Source organism: Anguilla rostrata, chromosome 3 (assembly GCF_018555375.3).
Source record: "Anguilla rostrata isolate EN2019 chromosome 3, ASM1855537v3, whole genome shotgun sequence".
Taxonomy (NCBI): Eukaryota; Metazoa; Chordata; class Actinopteri; order Anguilliformes; family Anguillidae; genus Anguilla; species Anguilla rostrata.
Window position 1 is genome coordinate 42,607,955 of NC_057935.1, and position 21,750 is coordinate 42,629,704.

A 21,750-nucleotide genomic window follows, 5' to 3' on the forward strand; every position below is an offset into this window, starting at 1 on the left:
GTACTGCAGATTCGGAGACTGGGTGAGGCGACACTAACTTTAGCTCTTGCTGCCTCTTGCTTGACTCATAGACTCTGGTGTCTGCTGGAGACTAAGACTAAGAAGGGAATTTTATCTTTATCTCTCCCCTGATTTTATGCCAATTTCTCTGCTGCATCTTTTGTCAGAGAACTTCACCTTTCTCCTGCTCGCATCTGTCTCAGTCTTCTCCCTCTCTCCATCCCTTTCTTACCTTAAATTCTGCCCCCAATATATCCCCCAGCAGTATATTCATAGTTAACTCCTTTTCCCCTCAAACTTGCAGCCAGTCAACCCTTCTCTCTTCCATAATGAAGGGATGTCATTCACTATTCCTAACTTCTGACACTTCGTCCACCGCCCCCTGCACTGTCCTATCATTTTTGCCACCACACACTAGCCCGAGTCTTGTAAGTATCACTCCCCCCCCCCCTCTATCCTGCCCATTGACCTCCCTGCCCCACCACCACCTGTATGGCATACACGTGTAGATCCATATCCCTGGTTTACACACACCTGGTGAAGAAGCTCTGCTGACATCACGTGTCTTCCTGCAAGGCCTGCTGGGAAATTTGGGGCATTAGCAACAATGACCGTGTCCCTTTCGTCAAAGTATGTTTTATTTTTCTGAAGAGCAACACTGCAAAAGTGTTTATGTTCTAGTCCTTGCTGAATCCCAGGTAAGTGGACTTTTAATTCTTCTATTTCTTTGCCTGAGCAAACAGGTTACATTGAGTTAGCCCATAAGCTGATGCTTCTTCACAGATATAGTGTGAGCAGGAGCATAGAGAGGCAGAGGAATTCTTTTTAGACTTATCACTTCCTCCAATCTGTTTCTCAAAATTAATCATCTATCAGCAGCTGCTTCTATTTCATTTTAACTGTGTTTTACTTAATGCCGTATCATAAATGTACCCCTCATGCATTCCAAATGAAGCTATTTCATTAAGAAAAAGAGATTTACACTGTCAATCATTTTTTAATCGTAACAAAAAGATCTGTTTCAACATAAAACTCATAACTTTTTTTAAACTGAAGGTATTTTCATTTGAACCGCACAAAGGTATCACCATCACATTAGATGCAAACTAATCCTTATTTAAGCCGAGGCAGAACATAATTAGCAATCGGGATGCTTATTGAGTAATTCAGTAAAATCTCCACCTCCCCTACTTCTGTCTCCTCGGTTACCACCACTTTGTACACACCGCTGCTCTCTTACTGGCTTCTCTAGAGATGAGACCACCCGTAATTAATGATTAATACATTTAATCAATCTGCGCGGAGTGTTCCCCGCACGTCCGCAAGTGGATCCGCCCTGTTCACTGCAGTTTTAAAAGGCCCTGCTCTGAAACATGGCAGGGGAAGGAGGAGCCGTTCATTCCTCCGATTCAGATCTGCTCGAGGGTATTAATATTTAAAGTGGAAAAATCTATAACAGTCAGATGCAGCGGACCTGGCTTGCACAGTCGAGTCCGTTGTGGGCTCGGTGTGCTTCTGCCAGCATTACAGTTTCCGACTTTCTGTTTCTCCGATGAAAAAAAAAAAAATATATATATTTATTTATTGATTCGATATTTTCCTGTCTATAGTGTGACCTTCACTTCAGTAAGACAGCATGTTATCTAGTTATTTATTTATTACCTTGGCTTGGATATAGCATGTAGTAGCCAGAAGATGTGTGAAGTGTGATATCATATACTAATAAACTATTCAGTAACTAATTCCAGGTAGAGTCAGAGCCAGACCAGAGAACACATGAATGCAGTTAGTCTAACACAGCTCATCTCTCCTGAAACCAGCCGCAGATTGACAGGACCAAAAGGGCGTGTATGTAAGAGGCGTGGCTTGTTACTGATATCATTTTGATTGCCTTGCTCTGGCCATTCAGGAGCCAGAACTGGCAGGTTCATCAGTGAAATTCCTTGCATTAAAAAAACAAAACACAAAAAGGTATCTCACCTACACTTCTGCATCACGGACAGCAGGCAGGTTCGAACAGCAGAGACTAATGACTTTACCTTTAAACCAGTAATTACTCCCAATCTATTTCCCTGTAGTTACCTGCATGAATAATCAAGCAAATAATTAACTGATTAATCAATACCAGTATGATTTTTTTACTAATCTCAATTTTAGTTTGCGATTATATTTTTTTGCTTTACATCACAAAATTATGAAGCATGTTCTGATATCCACAGATTATGTAACTTGTGGATAAAAGTTTTCGGCAACTTGTGGATGCTCTGTGCTAGGTTATCTTCCCAAATTCAAATAACACTGATGACATAAATATGGATTCAGGGTCTCAACTAGGTTTAATTTATTTTTCTAGACTATCAAGTTCACTGAACATCTGAATAATCTACTGGCCTGTGCAATATAAATGTAACCTGCTCGAGACCAATAACCAGTTTACTGTTAAGATTTATGTTCCTTTCATCTGCACCACTGGTTGGAAGCAAATCCCCTTGGGGAAGTTTTTCAGCCTCTCTGTTTTTCAGCCTCTCTGTTTTTCAGCCTCTCTGAAGCTGCAGCTGACCCACTGAAATTGCATGCACCAGCCCAGAAAGAAGCACTTTTGCTGTAGCTCTCAATGAAAATTCCCTTAATAGATAACTACACAGTCTGCTAACGCAGTGAATAACACCTTTACTACTTTTAACATTCTTAAATATTACGTCAACTGACATGACCCATTACAGATGCCGCTATGTCTCCCTACATGTCCTAAATAACAGCTCTCTCATTCCTTCCCTTGCCTAACTTTTGATCGTTTTACAACACCGCAGTAAGGTTTTTGCAGGGCTTTCCTCCAGTTATGGTACACAACAACGCTTGTACAATGTTTTATACCACACTAAGTTTTTACAACGTTCCACAGCTTAAAGAACATCTTAAAAATGTTATTTAGCTAGCTGAGGTAGGCTGGTTCTTGTCTGCAGCGAGGGGCATGACTGAAACATATCTCACTTGTGTTTATGTACTGTATGACTCAAAGTTAAGTGTTGATTATATCCAGGCCATAGCATCGTGTAGCTCATAAAGATCATTGTTATCAACTGTTTGTGAGCTCGATGTATTCATTAGTTGGATGTAGATATGCTACTTTTTAAGGGTATTTATTGGTCAGTTTGTTTATTCTGAAGCGATTACTGTTGTCCGCTCATATTTTACAACTTAATGCTCGTCGGCTTGTGTGATTCGCTGTTCTGTGCCACGGCTCTTGCAGTTCTTTATTGCTTTTGAGATAGGCGATCATTGTGTATGCGTGTTGTCATGGCAGCCTCAGCCCCAGTCAAAAGCTCATGTCTGTGTCGCCCTAGATTTGAGCATGTGGCAGATATAAAACATGACACTCTTTTTTGCGGTGTGTCGTCGTCATGTCACTTATTATACACACGGTGACATTACAAACTCTTTTACACACTCTGCATTCCAATCAGCATTACGGTTGCTAGTATTCATTAATTAAATAGAAATGATTAACATAATACAAATTAATTATTATAATATTATAATAATTATTATTTATTATTATCTGAGAAGAAAAAATAAGAAGAAAAAAAGAGTTTATTTACCTGGATAAACTGGAAACGAATTACAGTACATTTTCAAGGACGCTAGAAAAATCTTTTATTTTGGGGTAAGAGCCAGGGAATACTGAGCACTACTTGAGGACCCACTTTTAAGGTTGCATCCGAAAGAGTATCTCTGAAAGCACAAAGGGCTATCCTGTCTCCTATACAAATACTAAGAAAGCCCAGTGCTTAACTACAGCCATCAGAGTGCATGATACAGGGTTATAGAGAAAGATCCAAGAAGATATATAGGCAAGACAACCATGCACAACTCAACCATTCCTTTCAGCAGATTTAATTTTAAGGGAGTGATACTTACCATGTCACTTCATAGGAATTGTGTTCAGAAAATATTTTCAGGATGCTTACTAGAACAATTTGATGTAGTGCCCAAATATGGTTGTGATGAAGAAATGAGCCTTACCAGGAGCACCATTTCTTATCAGAGAGACAGAATTAAAGCTGTAAACAAAAGAACATAATAACACAAAATGACAAGAACAGGTCATTCAGCTAATCTACACTTGCCATATATCTACAAGGTAGAGAGTATCTACGGCTTTCCATTTATCTACAAATTAGAGAGTATTTATGGCTGTCCATTTATCTGCAAACTAGAGAGTATCTACGGCTTGGCATTTACCTACAAATGGGAGGGTTTCTTGCTGCAGCAAGCCTGGACATGAAAGTCCCTTGGTTCCATTTTTTAAAAGTGAGAAAATCCATGTGAAATCACAAAAAGGACTTTCCAATATGATTGACAAATGGCCGGTTCTGGACCAGAGCATCCTGTACAAGTATTTGTATGGGTTTTCTAATGATCTATCCGGTTTTCTAATTATTTGTAGCACCCCACCTCCTCCCCCCATCTGTGATCTGTCTCCCTCCTCCTCCCTGGTCTGTGTTCGGTTCGAACACCACCCCCCTGGTCAGTGAACCTTTATGTGTGTGGTATCCAGTTCTCACACATTCTAAATCAGCCACCTCTAATTGCCGACTGTATGGTTTTGAACTTTTCTGTAGCCTACTGCAAGTTCACTTTGTAATAATATGGTGATTACTCAATTCAAATTTCTATATTTTAACATTTTAACATTTAGTTTAATTAGAAATGTATCAACATTTTTTCACAGAAATGTATGATTTTCTAAGGAATACAGAATAAGTATTGGTTAGTTATTCATAGAAAAGAATCAAGGATTTTATGGAAAATAATGGAAAAAACACAAAATCAATGAAAAACCAAATCATACACTGGCAGTACAGTTTCCATTTTTAACAGATCTTTACTGTGAAAAACACAAGACTGTGTAAAGAACTAATTTGTGAAATTAATTGTGGAATTTAGCTTTTGCATATTTCCACCTATGTCCTCTTCTACTGACAGAACTCCACCAGAATACTCTTAAACTTTGATTCATCCATGGTGGAAATTTTTTTATTAATTGTGGAATGAATTTTCTCTGTGCTTCAAGAATAATACCTTTTGAAACTGCCAATTTTCATTTGCAGTTTTGCTATGTAGTTTACATTTCTTTATTTAACTGGAAGAAACAGACTTTATTTTTAAAATCTAACTGCACACTGATCGCTTGTCCTAAATAGCTCCACTACTGAACTGGATATTCTGTCAAGATTATCCCACAAAACCAGACCCAAGGCTGATTTCTCTCTCATAGGCTGCTGACATGCTGCACCAAAAAACAATCATACATAACATCTTCAAATCCCTTCTCACATTTATCCTGTCTTGCAGCCAGGTCCCAATCAATAAAAGGGTTATTGAGGACAATTGGTACTGCCCCTTTCTATTTGCAGGCAATGATTACTAGGGGTGTATCCAAACCCAAATACCATAATCAGAATTGCACAGATAATGCCTTGTATACAAAGTTTTTTCCTTCCCAAATCAGACCAATGACATTTGGAGAGTATTTGGAAGATGAGATTAGTCAGACAATAAGCATTAACTTATTGTGCCATGCACAATAAAGCACACATTGCATTGCATTTTGCAGCATATTGACAGATGCATTTATGAAATGAACAGATACTCGCTACCCCCTACCCCTCCTTCTGAATGCAGGTAATTTTGTTGGTTGAACACAAACAGATACTGATGTCCCTCTAAACCATCTAATGCAGGGTTGCCTAGCCCTGTTCCAGGAGATCTACCATCCTGTACGTTTTCCTTTCAACCCTAATTTGGCACACCTGATTCTAATTAGTCGCTCAATGAGACCTCTGGTTGCTGAATGAGGTGTGCTTTGTTAGAAATGGAGTGAAAACCTACAGGACGGTCAATCTGGAGGAACAGGGTAGGGAAGCCCAGCCCTAATTATGACATCATAGACTCCAACCAGACCTCTCCATTCATCCTCTCAGCAGCAGCTTGTCCCAGCCCTTTGAGTGTGCGCCAGCAGAACCTCATCTCATGACCTCAGCCCCTGTGCCCTTATGGTAAAAAACCTCCCCTACTCAGTCAGGATAGCAGATTCACTGACTGTTTTCCATAAAATAACTCACCTTTACAGACTTAACCACATTTTTTCTGTTTTAAATAAGTGACTAACCCTTCTCTCACATTATCGTGCAGGTCTTGAGGCTTGCATCTTTAAGGTGGCACTTGTATAATTGTAATGTTGCCAATCCGTAGCTCTAGCAGTGTTGGCTTATTGTCTGAAATTCACTTTTGTAAATCGCTTTGGCTGAAAGCATCTGTCAAGTGACTCAGCTGTAAATTTGAAGTTACCCATAACACAGTATTCACTTTGCTGCCCAAAGCTAGTGGCCTTTAGCATACTTCTATATGAACCCTTTCTTCCAAAGCATTTATAAAGGCAATATAGCATTACCATTATAATAACATTATGTTCAATGTTGAAATACCTGCTTTGGCTGACAGGAATTATAACTGAAAACTAATATCAGTTTGGGTTGAACATGCTTTGCTGTTGGTAACGTTACTGCTGCCAATGTCACCCACCTATTGCCAGAGAATTGGTCCATTGGTAGCTTTGAAAAAGAGAGAGAGGCGGTCTCTACCTATGGCAGCGACTGCGACCGATTGTAGCTTGCATCTGCAAGTGTGTTGTTCACATTCCGAACGTGTAATCAATGGGAAACTATCCAATGTGAAATCGTCAACATCTGAAATGGTATCTGCGCTATTTGCATAAAAAGCACAAGTAACTCGGTGAACTAGTAGCCAAACTTGGTAGGCCTTGCTGAAAAGCTGTTGGACAAGTGGCGTACAGAATGTTGATGCGGAATAAAAAGAAATAATAAGGAGAACACTAAACTCGCTTTTTCAGTGAACTCAAATGCCCTCATTTGGGGCCATAAGTCTGTAGAACTCCATCTTTGAGTGCTGGCTTGAATACGACCAGCAGAGGCATTCGAATGACAGACACATTGCACGTGAATCAATGAGCACAGTATTGGACATTACCAAGAGTGAATGTGCAATGTAAGCACAGTATAAATTTTTGACATTTAAAACATTTTACAGAGGAAGCGTAGAAAGCACAAAAATAGGTTTTATGATGTGGGTTACTGTGTAATCAGTGATTGGGGGGTGGGGAGTCTCCTGTTATTTTACTGCCATTTATTGCTCTGAGCGCTGATAAGGGAACAAGTGGCGTTGTTGGCCAGAAAGGAGACTGTTTCAGGAGCTGACCTCGAACTTGCGATGTGTTTGTGGCCCATTTTTTAAAATAAATTGTGGATAGTTGCTTTACTACCATTCTGTGGCCGCCAGCGCCCATACCACTAGGGAGCAGGAGGGATAGGTCCACTCCTATACTGGCCCAGCATCTAATCCTAATATCTTCACTTGGAATTAATTGGTCGTTTTTTTTTAATTTCCTGGACTTTATTTTACAAGAAAAGCTACACCCTCACGTCGAATTTGTGCTTCTGAATACGTTTATACCACTTTATACCCATTATAAGTGAACACAAGTTAAAGCAGAGAGAGGGAAGTGATTCAGCCCTTCTTCTGAACGCACCCATCCCAAAGACGGGAACGCAGCTATTACACAGATCTGCAGATGCAGATGAGGGCTCATTTGCAGGCTTGTGTGTTCCCTCAAGCTTGTATAAATGGCAGTATAAATGTTTCCCCAATAAAAGCACTGTCTTAGGTAACACCTCAGTCAGAGCTACATGGCCCACTAATATGCTAGTAATGGGAACCATGGTGGGTGGAATGGATGCTACCGGTGAGTGGTGAATTGAATGGGTTACCATGGGTAAGTGAGGTAATGTGACTCTCCACAAAGGAAGCGTGGACTGATGTGTTCATATACAGGTAGCTACAGCTCAAGTTTCTAAAAGTGACATAGAGGTACGAGTTAGTTCAGGTGCATGCTTTTCTGGACGTGACATACAGCTACATGTCTGTATGGATTGATTGAAGTGCACATCCTGATCAGGACCTTTAAACAGTGTAGCTGTGGACATGATCTTTTGGATTAAACTGTCAGCCATGTGGATGAGAAATTAATATATTTGTTTGTTTATTATTACAATCAATTATATTAAAAATGCTTCTGGTCACAATTAATTTCAACAAATGAAACAGACCTCCTAATCTTTCAACGGGAAACAAGACACGCAACAGCCCCAAGGCATTAGCTGGTGACTCATACTTCTAGTTTCTGCAAAAATAAATAAATAAGTAAATAATTTTACTGAAAACGGCTGCAATTCATTCTCCGCTGAGTTTGACGTATCAGGCCAGGCCTATTAAACCCAATCAGCTCGCAGTGCACTTTAAGTGGCAATGACGCTGGCCTCGACACCCACAGGGTACAGGATTAGTGATTCTCAGATAAACTTGAGAGTTTTACTAATCAGACTAGGTGAAATGACTAATGTGTAAAAATTATCACTCTTAGTCATAGCTCTGGATCGGCTGTATTACAAGTTTCCTGGAGGCACTGATTTTCAGACCTAGGTAATCAAAGAACAGGGCGGTGTTTCCTAGAATGAACGTGTGTCCCCAGCTCCAGTTCTCAGGGAAGCAGCCAGCTTGGAGAACCAGATTGGACAATTTGAGCAAGGCCTGTCACAGCTCAGGGTGCTGTGTTTAAGCATCTCTGTCCTGATGTCGTCATGGCCACAAGCTTTTCTCGTTTTAAGTTATGTAATTTGATCGTCTAATTCTTTCATTGAGATTTGGTAGTTAAGTGGGTTCTGATTGTTTTTGATAGTTGATACTCTTTGATACTCTCTGTGGAAAATTCTGCTTTTATTTGTGACATAAAACATCGCTCACGCTCTAACTCTCTCATACATCTAATTAGTTTAAGGGTGTAAGTATTGGTAGGAATTGGAGATGGTTTGTTTTATTTTTTGTATTTTTTGTTTTCTGTTAAAGTTGAAATAAAGGAATATTCTTTAAAGGAGTATTCTCTCAGTTCAATTGAAATTGAAATTTTCTAATATTGTCAAAGCAACACATATAATACACAGAAAAATGGAAACCATATATACAACATTTAACAAGTATGACACACAACTCTCTAATAATAATAATAATAATAATAATAATATTCACATAGTGTAAAAAAAAATCAGAATAACTTTAAGGTTTTTTTCCCACTTCAAGCACTAGTTTGTGAGGCTTTCCTGAAAGTTGGTGGAGATAGCAATTTCTTCTGGAGGTGGTGGGTCGGGGGGCTAAGGTGGAGGCCTATTGTTTCTGCAGAAATACACCTCCCATACCGTGGGTGATATGAGCAGAGCAGAAAGACATTTCAGCGTGTGACGTTGAATACAACCCATTTATGGATCAGTGGGGCTAAGTGCAGGTGACCTTCAGAGCTTTGCACCACGGGGCGGGGGAGACGCCTCACCCCCCCCAACCACGCCCACCATGGAGCTAAAAAGGGCATCTGAAAGTCCATTTTTCCCTCAACTCTGTCTCTCTCTTTGCTGCCTACTTTAATGTCACTGGGTCACACTTTGTTCCCTTTGTTTGTCTCCTCTGGATAAGAAGCGCGACTAACAAATGCGTATCGACAGGCAACTCTCAGCCGCCGAACTGCGCGCTGTCCTGCGGCTGCTGAACCGCGGGACAGCGAGCCGCTCCTTTCAGCGGCGGCGGCCAGCGTTCGAGTGCTTCCCCAACAAAACGCCGTCGGCAGGTAGCGAAGTCGGCTCAGTCAATGAAACATACATGCGGCTCTTCGGTTCGCAATTAAAGAAGACCACGGTCTTGATTTGAGCTAGCTGTAGGCTATATGCTAATCCAGCATTAACGTGTAAGACCCTTCGTGTTTGTGCACCGGCCATAATTGCAACTAGATTCAAGCAATAAATAAATAAATAAATAAATAAATAAAATTTAAAATAAAATCTAAAAATCATTAAGCATGAAAGTAGTCGCAATTAAATTGAAAGCTGCAGCCTTTGCAATTAATCAACATCAACATCAACATTAATCTCAATCTTTTTTTTTAATAGAGGATTGAATAATGCAATGCGCTTCTTGATATGTAAGTCATCAAGTCCAAATGATTAGCAGTCAGCAGGGGTATTTTCAATTCAGATTTTTCCAGCATCTGAAGAGTTCATGTATTTCAAATATGTGTTTGACCCAGGTCTGGGAATCAACAGCCCGCAGGACGAGATATTCATCACGACAGTCCTTCACCCTTAACATCGGCATCCAGTGACAGAGCCTCTTTACCCGGGCCATTTATATGTAAATCGTGTGGATACTGTATCGCCCATCGGAGTTACTCAGTTAACAGGGTGGCAAAGTTTAATCCACATCTGAATGTCAGGTTAATTAGAACCGCGGTCGCTCCTCAGAGAAGAGATGAACCTTGACAACTCTGTTTGTGAAACACAGATGCCGCACTGATTCGAAAAGAAAAGTGGATAATGCTGCTTTTATTTGTGACATAAAACATCTCTTTCTCTCTCTCTCTCCATCTCTCTCTCTTTGTGCGTGTGTGCGTAATTTTTTGTATGCTGCCCATAATGTTGTGTTTGTGTGACTGGTTACATTATTCCTTGTGTGTGTGTGTGTGTGTGTGTGTGCGTGCTTGTGTGTGTGTGTGTGTGTGTGTGTGTGTGTGCGTGCTTGTGTGTGTGTGTGTGTGTGTGGTGCTTGTGTGTGTGTGGTGTGTGTGTGTGCTGTGTGTTGTGTGTTTGTGGTGGTGTGATGGTGTTGTGTGTGCGTGTGTGTGTGTGAACTTGCTTCCATGTGTGTATGTGCATGAACCCAATGTAATACCCAAGCGTGTCACAGACCCATTTGGTTAGAACCGAAAACAATCAGTTTCACTATATGCTTGGGTTTCTTGAGAAATGTGGACACTTTCTTGCACACTTTATATTTTACACAGAAACGCCCGAATGGTTTATGCAATATCTTATTTTCAAGAGATAGCACCCGGGGACTTTGGAAGCACAAACAGCTTAAATCATCTTCCTAACAGTAAGTACTGACTTTCCATAAAACCACTCTCTCCTTTCATCCTTTCCCAATCTTACCTTTGACCTATAGTGTATAACACTGCGACACAAGCACTGATCGAGGATGAAAAGCTGGAACATCTAGGCATTCCGGGGTAAAATGTAACGTGTGAGAAAGTGCACATTTCACAGAAACCAAGCACACCAGGCACCAGGTCTTTGTCATACCCATCGCTGCTTTTGAATGAGTTGCATATGGCAGCTCTTATGAAGGACCACTCATAGGAAGGGTTACCAAAGTGTACGAGCTCTAGAAGCTTCCGTGGATGTGAGTGTCTGATTAATGGCTAAATGCTAGCCCCCTTCCTCTTCCCCATTCTCAGCCCCACGGTGGGGGGGAGGAGGCAGATGGGGGGGGCATTTAGGGGGGTATAGGAGGGGATCCGTCTTTCATCGCCCTGTGCTGCAGGGGTCCGAGATGGAGAGGCCACTTCCTGTAGCAACTTCCTGCGTGGGGTGCGGAGCAGCTGCGGGCGCGGGTCCCAGTTGAAGCGGCGCCGCGCCAGAGAGGGAGAGCGAGAGCGTAGGCCAGATGTGTGACTCACTGGCGCCGCGCTCAGTGTGGCTCTTCCCCAGAAAAACGCCCTGGTTCCGCACAAAGCGAATCTATTTTCACAAGCGCGCGTTCTTATGAAAAGCCCCGCGTGTGGGAGTCGATCGTGTGCTGATGTCACGTCATCGCCCCTCCACCCCCGCCCCCACCCGCCCCCCACCACCCCCCCCCCCCACCCGCCATTTTCCGATGCCGCCTCTCGTTCTTTGTTCCAGCGGATCGAATTGCCCCTTTCTTGTGGGGACGCGAGTGCTTCCAGCTAATTCTGGCCAGGGGCGGCCAGCTGGCCCAACTCATAGCCAGCTCCGGTGACTTACCGTTCTGTGCGGTTCCACACAGCCTGGGATTGGAGAACATGACAATTTCTGTTATGCCAGAACCTAAACCGCAGAACTTAAATTAGTTCGAGTCTGAAAAATATATCGTTTTTAGTCACGCATTTAAGTCACAGAATTAGTTGGGTGGCCTCTGTCTGTGTGCAATAATAGTGGTTTGTATGATTTCAGGGGGGGGGGGGGAAACCAAGGAAATGAAGAGAAACTGTTCCCCTCTGGTTTTCTGTCAGGTAAAAGATTTTAATCACAGATTTGACCATGAAGACCAAGGAGCTTCAAATACAATATGGGATGAAAAGGCTGAGACCAGGAGAAAGAGTATAAAAGTCACTGAATGTCCCTGTAGGCACAATTAATTATTAGGAGGCAGGTATCTATTTCATTCCTCCCCCTAACACACAAAAAAACTTATTTTAGTCACTCCTGTTTTTGGACTTAGGTCTGTTTCCCGTCATTTAAAACTGTGTACAGTTCCTGACAGAGACATACTCTAATCCAATTGGCCAGGGTTGGGGGTGGGGGCGGGGGCTTACGCTGGCCTAATGGGAGGATATTATATTATGTATCTGCCTGACAGGTGCCCCCACTGCTGGGTGATTCACGCAGATTACACCTCCACGTCTTTAAAGGTTACAGGGTTCAAGCAAGTGAGGGTGCGTTTACCGAAAGTGCTGCTTCACCATTCCATCCGCCCTAACCCCTGCTCTCCCTCATCCCTCCCAAAATAGAACCCTCCTCTTATTCTCTTTGTAATAACTGTCACTGATAAAGAAAAACAGGGTCTGGCTAATGAAGGCTTTCCCTAATAGGAGAGAATAGGTGAGAGACTGCAGATGGAGAGAACACAGGAGAAAGCAGGAGACATGTCACAGGGTGCATTCTGAGCGTGACAGTGAGATGACTGCCGTCGAGGTGAGTGTCTGAACGGCTGCTTTATTTCTGACCCTGGGAGGATGCTGTGAGGAGCTCCTTTTGTGCCGTGGAGCTGGATGGGCTCCATTTCGGCTCTTAGGAACATGAGGACACAAAGGCTCCGGTACACGTGCCGCCGCGAGCGAGCCGCTCACGCACGCCGAGGAGTACCTGGTCACGTTCCTGCAATCCGGGGTGAATGTGCCTCTCTCTGTCGACCTGCCTGAGGACGGGGAAGCTTTTTCAACGCTGTGCAACTTCTCAAAGTACAAACTCAATGTGACTAGCCTGGCCGTCTTTGTCCCACATTGTCACGATGTCCTGTTGGATAATGCACCTGTGTTTCGAGGCGCGTGCGTGGGTGTGTGTGTGTGTGTGTGTGCGTGTGTGTGAAAGCAGTGTTGTTTGTGAACCGCACAGAGAGACAGCCCACTGAGCCATAAGAAACCCTCACCCTATTACTAGGCTTTGGAATTTTGAGTTACGCACGCAGAAGTCTTTGTAACACACATCATATACTATATATCAGCCACCCTTCACTCTTAGCCTTATTTGTAGACGCCCAAGTGTAATCATATTTCTTTTGTCTTACATTTGATGAAATGGCAACGAAAACATTAGACCATATAACCAACCTTGCAATTGTCCAGATTCAAAGAAATAAGAATGTTTATTATTGTCAAAAAACAAAAGAAGGAAGAGAGGAGTAAGAAAAGACCTTCATGTGACCTTCAGTCCACGCTCTCTGAGGGAGGAAGGGCAGGTCCCGCTGGGGTGGGGATCCCAGGGCCTAATATATTGACCTGTACTCATCAATAACAGATTGACAGAGGGAGTGACAAAGCTCTCCTCTCAATGAAGTGATGTTGGGATAATTCTAGGGCAGGGGCTATGGTCCTGCGCTGGATTTTCTTTAGAGCATCAAAGCATGCGATTCATACATCCAATATCATTCATTGCTGACATTGGCAACAGGTGACTCACAAAGGGAGAAAATATCCTGCACGTATTTATGCTTTACTCATTAGTATTCTTACTGCACTGTAATGCCCATTTTTATGCAGATGATGCAATCTTGTATGCCACTGGATCCTTGCTTAACCAGGCTGTTAGTAATTTACTTTGATGCTTTCAGTTGGCTCTCATTAATCATAAGCTTGAATAAAACTAAATGTACTTTATTTTCGAGCAATCTATTTGAAAATGGTTCTAATACATGTATCTGCATGTATTCAGGGTACCCAAATTAAAACTGCAGGAATCTGGCTGGATGGTAAATTGTCATTTAAGACTCATGTGGAACATCTGTCTCAAAAGCTAAAAACTAAAAGCTAAATGGGATTCTTGTGCAAAAATAAAGCATGTTTCTCTTTTGGTAATAGGAAAGCCATTTTGCAATCTACTGTCTTGTCAGTATTTGACTATGGAGACATTTTGTATATGCATGCTGTCCCTTTCACTTCAAAGCCTCTTGATACAGTGTATCATAGAGCATTGTGTTTTATCACAGGGAATGCATCTCTTACTCATCACTGTATTTTGTATGAAAAAGTAAGATGGTGCTCTTTAGAAAAAAAGTCAAGAGCCTACTTAAGAAAAGTTCCCACTTTCTCCTGAGTTTAATTACTTTTAAATCCAATAATTATGGTACCAGGTCTCAAGACTTTTTAACTTTAGGTACACCACATGCAAGCACTGAGCTGGGAAAAACAGGCTTTCAGTACTATGCCCCTCAAGGACAGAATAACTTGTAAATAACCTAAACTGTAGAAAAATTACAAATTAGAATCTCTTGTCCCCTTAGAAAATTTTAGTCTTATACATGGATTTTCTGAAAGTGTCATGTACTTGCTTTCTTGTAGGATGTTTGGCTGCTGAATGCTAACTTGTGATTGAATTATAGTAGACTGTTTAAACTGTCTATATATTTTATTTGTTCACGGGTCTCTCGTGCAAAAGAGATCTTGGTCTCAATGGGAATACCTGTAAAAATAAAGAATAAATAAAATATTATTGTAATTATTTTGGTAATATCTATTACCTGATGAAGCCATCTTCAGCCAGTGGCTTTTGGTTTGTGGCATTGAATTGAATCAGCATATTCTTTCATACCTTCCTTTGGTGACCACACCCAACAGTGTCATTGCTACATTATCTATGCTGATGTGCAATGCTAACCAAACAGATATCATGATAAGCCACTGTAATGCCCAAAACTTATGAAATGATATTGAAAAGAAATACAGGGTATTTCTGACCAGGATATTGGCTTGATCTTGCACTGGTTTAAATAAATCACTGATTTGGATCAGCAGTGTACCTGAATGAATAGCAAATTACTAAAATTTACACTGGAGTTCAAATATCTTTCTTTATCAGATAAGCCTGTCCGAGGAATGATGATGGTGAATTTCCATTGCTCTGGGCCTGGGGGTTATTCAGTCCTGGCACTATGGTCATTTACTCCTTTACTTTGGTTTAAAAACTGAAGCATCATTTTTCATTCTTCATTTCTTCAAACCCATTTGTGTCATTCAGAAAAAGGACCCATGTGGCCTGGCGATGTAAGCCACATTTAGAGACTCAGCTTGAAAAGTTCATTTCTGTTTAATATTGAGAAAAAAAAACTATATGGATGGAAAAGAGGTGCTCTGCATTTTCTGGTACACGGGCCTTTCCTGTCCAATGACTGTTCTGATTTGAGCTGAAATAATGATGCATATTTCCCATTCACCACTGTACCAGTATGTCCTGTCAGGTGGCTGACTGTGAACTATAATTTCAGAGACATTTTTAATGTCCAATGGTGCATAATCCCTCAAGCACATGATCATTTAGGAGGGTGCAGTTCAGTGGTCTCCAACCCTGGTCCTGGAGAGCTACAGGGTCTGCTGGTTTTCATGGTGACTCTGCACTTCATGAATCAATTAGAGCAGTTGATTACACAGTTAACTCAACTCACCTGGTGTCTTGGGTCTCAATTGGGTGCTGATTTTAAGGTGAAAACAAAAACCAGCAGACCCTAGAGCCCTCCAGGACCACGGTTGGTGACCACTGGTGTAGTTAGTCTCATTGTCATTCTCTCTCGCCCATTCGCACATTGTGAGTACTGATCTTATTCATCATTTTATTAATGCCATACTCTCAACTCTCTGTGTTTTTCCTTGTGGAAGCATGTGCATACAGTATGTGTGGGTGTGTGTGCATGCGTGTTTGTATGTACAGCTGTGTGTGTTGCAATGTTTGTGGCCATGGCTGTGTGCTGTGTGTAAGCAAGCTAGTAAAGTGGTGTTTGGGGTGTGACTGCATAAATTTTCATGAATTTTCATTGCCATCTATTAAGTATTTCGAATAATTATTTGATCCAGTCGTCAATTAATTAAAATATTATCATTCAACGACTAATTCTTTACCATAAACAATTCAAATGTGACGAGAATGTTGCTGTCTCAGCGGACATGCTGGCCTAACAGGAAGCTTAATTGACTCTGATTGGATGATTGAACTTTTATATTTCAGTGGGCCGTGGTTATGAGTTATGCTGTGAGGTAATTTACGGATTCTGGCATTTGTCTTTGCGTCATTGGATTGTGAGATTTCCTGGAATAATTCAGCCCGTCCCTTTCAAAGTTAAACAGTGGGAATGACAGAGATTTGCTTGAGAAACTAAGGGATGGGCTGTCAAAGTGGCTCTGATCAGATATCTTTAATCAACAGTCATTAAACCATCTTTGTTCTTTAAATGAGAAATGTAATGTTCTTTTCTTGGAAGAAAAAAATAAAGCGAGCAAACAAACAAACAAACAAAAAAAAGCCAAATCAAATAACTGCTGCTTTGTGTTGCCGTGGCCCTTCCAAAATGTCCTAATCCTCCTTTAGAGACATATTGATCAAATTAAATCCAATACTCTTGTAAAACTGCACAAATAAATCGTATTATATAAGAAGAGGCTACCTTAAAAAACAGCTTGTTAAAAAGCTTATTTAAAAAAAGAAAACAACATGAACATGAGCAGCTAAAAATATTTTCTGATTTGTACTGACACAATTACTGTTTCCCTGGAAAAAGGTTTCATCACAAATGCACCAGAAGATAATATGACAAAAGTGTACTCAAAAAGTGACCAAAATTTCATGTTTTGATTTTTCCATTATTACTAAACTATTATTGACTGATACGTAAGGGAAATGTGGAAAGGATTCTGTACATCAGTTATTTCTGAAATGTCAATCAGGGCCCGCTGGTGCATTATGGGATGGTTGGTGGTAGGTTGCGAGATGAGACGTGGAAAGTCCCCGTAGACATTCACATGCCAGTCAAATGAAACAGTGTAATTAAACCCTGCACTTGCACCCACTATGCTAATTGCAATGCACAAAAATGCATTTCCATATCTGAGCATATTTGACAATATGTCAGTTGACATTTTAATAAGAGCCGTTTCACAGAAACTGTATCTGCTCACTGCAAGTGGGTCTTGGTCTCTTGGTCTCTTGGTTTGACTCCTACTGCATAGTTATGGTGTTACTCTTTTTAGGTTAAAGTAAATATACTTTGTGCTTTCCTTACTTTGATTGTTATTACACATGTTCTGTTTCATAAAAATATTGCGACAGAGCAAGGGTCGTGATCTTGGAAGGTAGATACTATCCGAAAACTTTGCTCCAGGCACCCTCGTGGACAGCCCCGCCCCTCGTTGTGAACACCTGAGCAGCGTTGCTAATCAGCAGGGACGGGTATAAGAGAGGGTGCGGTAGAGTTAGTGTGGGAGGGCAAACTATGTGTGCTGTTGGACTGGGAGAAGCACCTCCACCTGACTCTTCTACTCGTTTCCTGCCAATGCTGTCGAACGGAGGAGAACAAATTGGTTAGTTTAAGGGTTTAACTTCATTACTTTTGGCTGTTTGTGTAAACTTTGTTGTGACCGTCAAGCAGCTTACCTGCCCGGTGTTAGACCGAAATGTCAAGACCGTCCAATGTGAAGTAAAAAGGCTCAACTTGGAGCTAGGCTTTTGTTTTCTTTGCCTTCTTTTTCTTAGTCTCCACTTACCGATATTTTCTGAATAAAAGTCTCTGCATTTCTGTGCCGGACCCTCACCTACTCTGAGACTGATCTGTTGCATCGCTCACTCCCTCCTGGGTGACTGACACTGCATTGGGTCACAATATATATTTACCTTTGTGTATAACTGTCAAATTATTTCTTTAGTTTAATCCTTTGTTTTATCAGAAGAATGCTTTGGCTGCCATGCATAGAAAATGGCTTGTATATAATATCACTATGCTAACATTTGGAAAGCATTCCTGTACTGGCGCCATGCATGCAAAATATAATTTTCCTATGCGTGCATCAGTGTGGTACCTTATTAAATTCAATTAAGTTCAATTCAATGGTGCTGTGTAACCACAGCGGTGTCACTAAAGCATATAAAAGCATGCAAATATATAAAATATAAAACCTGTAAAGATGATGTTTTGCTTCACGATGTATCACCTTGCTCTCTTACGATGGTTAAAATACATTTCCCATAACTCATTTCCCATAACCAGGGAGCTGTGCACATGGCTGAACACATGAAGCCTCCCCTGACCTTTCCTTGTGCTGTCCACAGGTGGCTGTGTGTAACCATGACAACCGAAACACAGCTCAGCTCCTCCCAGCCACCCCCTGCTGTGAGGCAGAATGCCCTCCTATTGGATGGGACCAGAAGCTGCACTGGCAGGGACCACACATAAAAACAGGTATGCTTGGTTTGGTGACATCTTTCTTGTCCCTGTGCAGGGATACAGTTCACAGATTGTCAATGCACGCACCTGTGTGCACACTCGCCCCTGCACACATGAACACACACAGTAAAATGTTTAGGGTTGATTCCGCTCTAAATTTATATTATTCAAAATGGATGAAAAGCAATCGTGTCTGGGTCAAATCTGCTCTTACCTGAATTTGTTTTTTGTTGTTGTCCACAAGCATACATTTTAGTGTATGATCTTTAGAAGTACATACACTGAAAGCAAAAGTACACTAAACGTTTATAGAATAGAATATAATAATAGAATATCCTTACATTTGTATAGCACTTTTCCGAATACTCAAAGTGCTTTACAGTGAAGGGGAACTCACCTCACCCACCACCAATGTGTAGCACCCACCTGGGTGATGCACGGCAGCCATTTTGCGCCAGAAAGCTCACCACACATTAGCAAAGGTGAAGAGTGAGAGAACATTTATTTAGCCAATTAAAACAGGGGTTTACATTATATTTGTTGAAAGACACAGAAGGTAAATGGGAGTGGAGTAGACCTTATACACATAGATTATCCTGACTTCCTGAATACCGTACTCACCAGCGACTCTGAAACATTGCATGGGTTGCTCCCATGCAGATCAAATAACACAACAGGAGGCCATGCTGTGAAGAAGCCTGTGCGTGGCCATTCTAAAAGAACTGATAGTGAGTACAAGTAGGATACTTTCCAGGCCAGCATGATATCCCAAGAATCATTGGAAAAAGGCATTGTTCTTTTTGGTTTATGTGACCAGGGCATGTTTGACATTTGTTGCACTAACTCAAGGTAAGTGTGCAGTTGAATTGAGTTGGAGACAGTGGGTAGGCTCCGTACATCATGCCAGCATCTGATCTAGTAATAAAAGACAACATAAATATTTTTTTGCCTAGAAGATACACTGGCACAAGCTAACACTCCTTTCTTTTCCTACCATCTGTGTATACTGCTGGGTATTTACAGAAACAATGTAGATTAAGCACCGTGCTCAAGGGTGCTGCAACAGTGCCCCACCTGAGTTTGAGCCTATCTCTGATTCATAACAGATATTTTTTGTACAAATTAATACTGCAATGCCTCCCATAGAGCACATTCTAACAACTTTTATTTTCGTTTGGATCGTGATATATGAATATAGCACTATACGTGTTGTCATCTGCTTTTTTAAAATTTATTTATTTTTGTAAAGCCTCTTTAATACAAAACCTGCCACAAGGAGAAAAATACCTCTCTAACATTGTATTCTAATGTGACTGTGGCTCCCTCCAGTGTAGCTCAGACAACCAATGTGGATAGAGCATCTCTGAAATGCACAATGATGTACTCTACGACTGCAATGCTTTTGAAATAACAGCACTTGCATCATCCTGCACCAGCTGTAAAATCACATCCTCTGAGCAGAGAAGACTCTTGGTTCTCGTAGTCTGCTAAACGACACGCTGCCTTGATGTCTCAAACGTTTCCGCCGCTCACAGAGACGTTCAGCGAATCCAACCCCGAGGACCTGCTTACATAAATCAAAAAAGCGTGAGGCGACCTTTCAAGGCTTTCTAAAGCTGGTGTCACACCCACATCCTCCGGCCCCACGCCTCGCGCGGGAGACGCGAAGCTGGAGTCAGGTTGATCGATTGATTTATGGTCTCCTGACCTCAGAGGCCCAGCTGACCTCCCAGGCTGAAATAATGCATTCCCTCAGGAAGTATCCGCCCACTGTGACCTGAGAGTGAGAAGAAAGAATGATGATGATGATGATGAAAGAATCATTAATGATTTAAAAAAAAGGTCACAATGATAATCACACCAAGAGAAAAGAATACAATAGTATTATTGGGTTGATGTTGTTTTCTGATGTGTTCAATGTGAACAGGCCTGGAACTAGAAGTCTCACAATATGCGATTAGTCAATAATGATGCGCCTTATTTGTGTGTGCATGTGATGTCTGTGTTAATATCACTATGTGTGTGGATGTGGACGTGAACATGCATAGTATCACTCTACATAATTCTACATCATTCAACATACAGGTCTTAAGTTGTTCACTCATGTCCCATCCACTAAGCAATCGTAACAGATTGTTAAAATGCAACACTTCAACATTTCAATGATTGTTGTTCAATGATTGTTGTAAACACAGTGAGCTTCATGATGTTTGTGACAAAGACATTATCTCGATTTGGCTCTGTACTCAAAACATTATGGAGCACACTGAATATTTACTGTGCAGCAGGGTCTGTCTGAAACCATAGGTTACTCAACCTCTATAAATAGATTTGAGATGGTCAATAAAAATCAATAATTGCTTTAGAACATACATTATTATATTGTTTTGCCATGTTCAGATATTTTTGTCCTAAAAAAATAGTGTTGCACTGTGTATGATGAAGCTAGCATACAGAGCAGTGACAAGTACATGATACGAAAAAGAGAATTTAAAGACACACTGCCATATACAGTAGTTGTTTAAAAATTACCTGAACTTTCTATATAAAGCTGAAATCATTTACAAAATCTGGGTGGACAGACTAAAATCTGAGGGTTGGGGAGATAGTGTTCTATAAGGTATAGAGAGACAGGTGGTGTTGTTCAAAAACCTGAGGATAGCATCAAAGAATTACTGGGCTTTTTATGAATAAGCCTAATATGTGAATGCTGCTGCTCTCCATGGTTCTGAAGAACCTTAAAGTTTGGGCAGCATCAATAAACTCTGATGTCATCCCCTAGCCTCACTGCAGACTTACCTTTAATTAACTTGAATATCTGGCAGACATTGATCAATTCCATTTTTGCAATACTTGTTCTGCCTTGTTAAAATAAACACAAATTTAGGAGATACTTCTGAAATAGCATGACCTTCATATAAAGTGTCTCAAATTCTCTCCATAAACTTCTTGATCCCAATGACAAATGGCTTTGTCTTGTCTCCGGCTTTATAAAATGTTTATTATGACTGCCTTGTTCAATGACAGTTCACTTCAGGGGATTAATATTTTTTTATATCTGAACTGCTGTTCCTCCAGTTGTATTCTGTCCGCCAATCTGTCATTATTTCCATATAAACTACTGTAAAATCA

General features: G+C 41.1%; 1 long non-coding RNA gene across 1 annotated transcript; it reads left to right on the top strand.

Moving 5' to 3' along the window:
• Positions 1-558: 558 nt before the first annotated feature.
• LOC135252049 (uncharacterized) lies at positions 559-14,156 on the top strand. Its single transcript, XR_010329283.1, has 2 exons — positions 559-698; positions 12,788-14,156. It is a non-coding gene; the product is annotated as an uncharacterized LOC135252049 (long non-coding RNA).
• Positions 14,157-21,750: the final 7,594 nt, after the last annotated feature.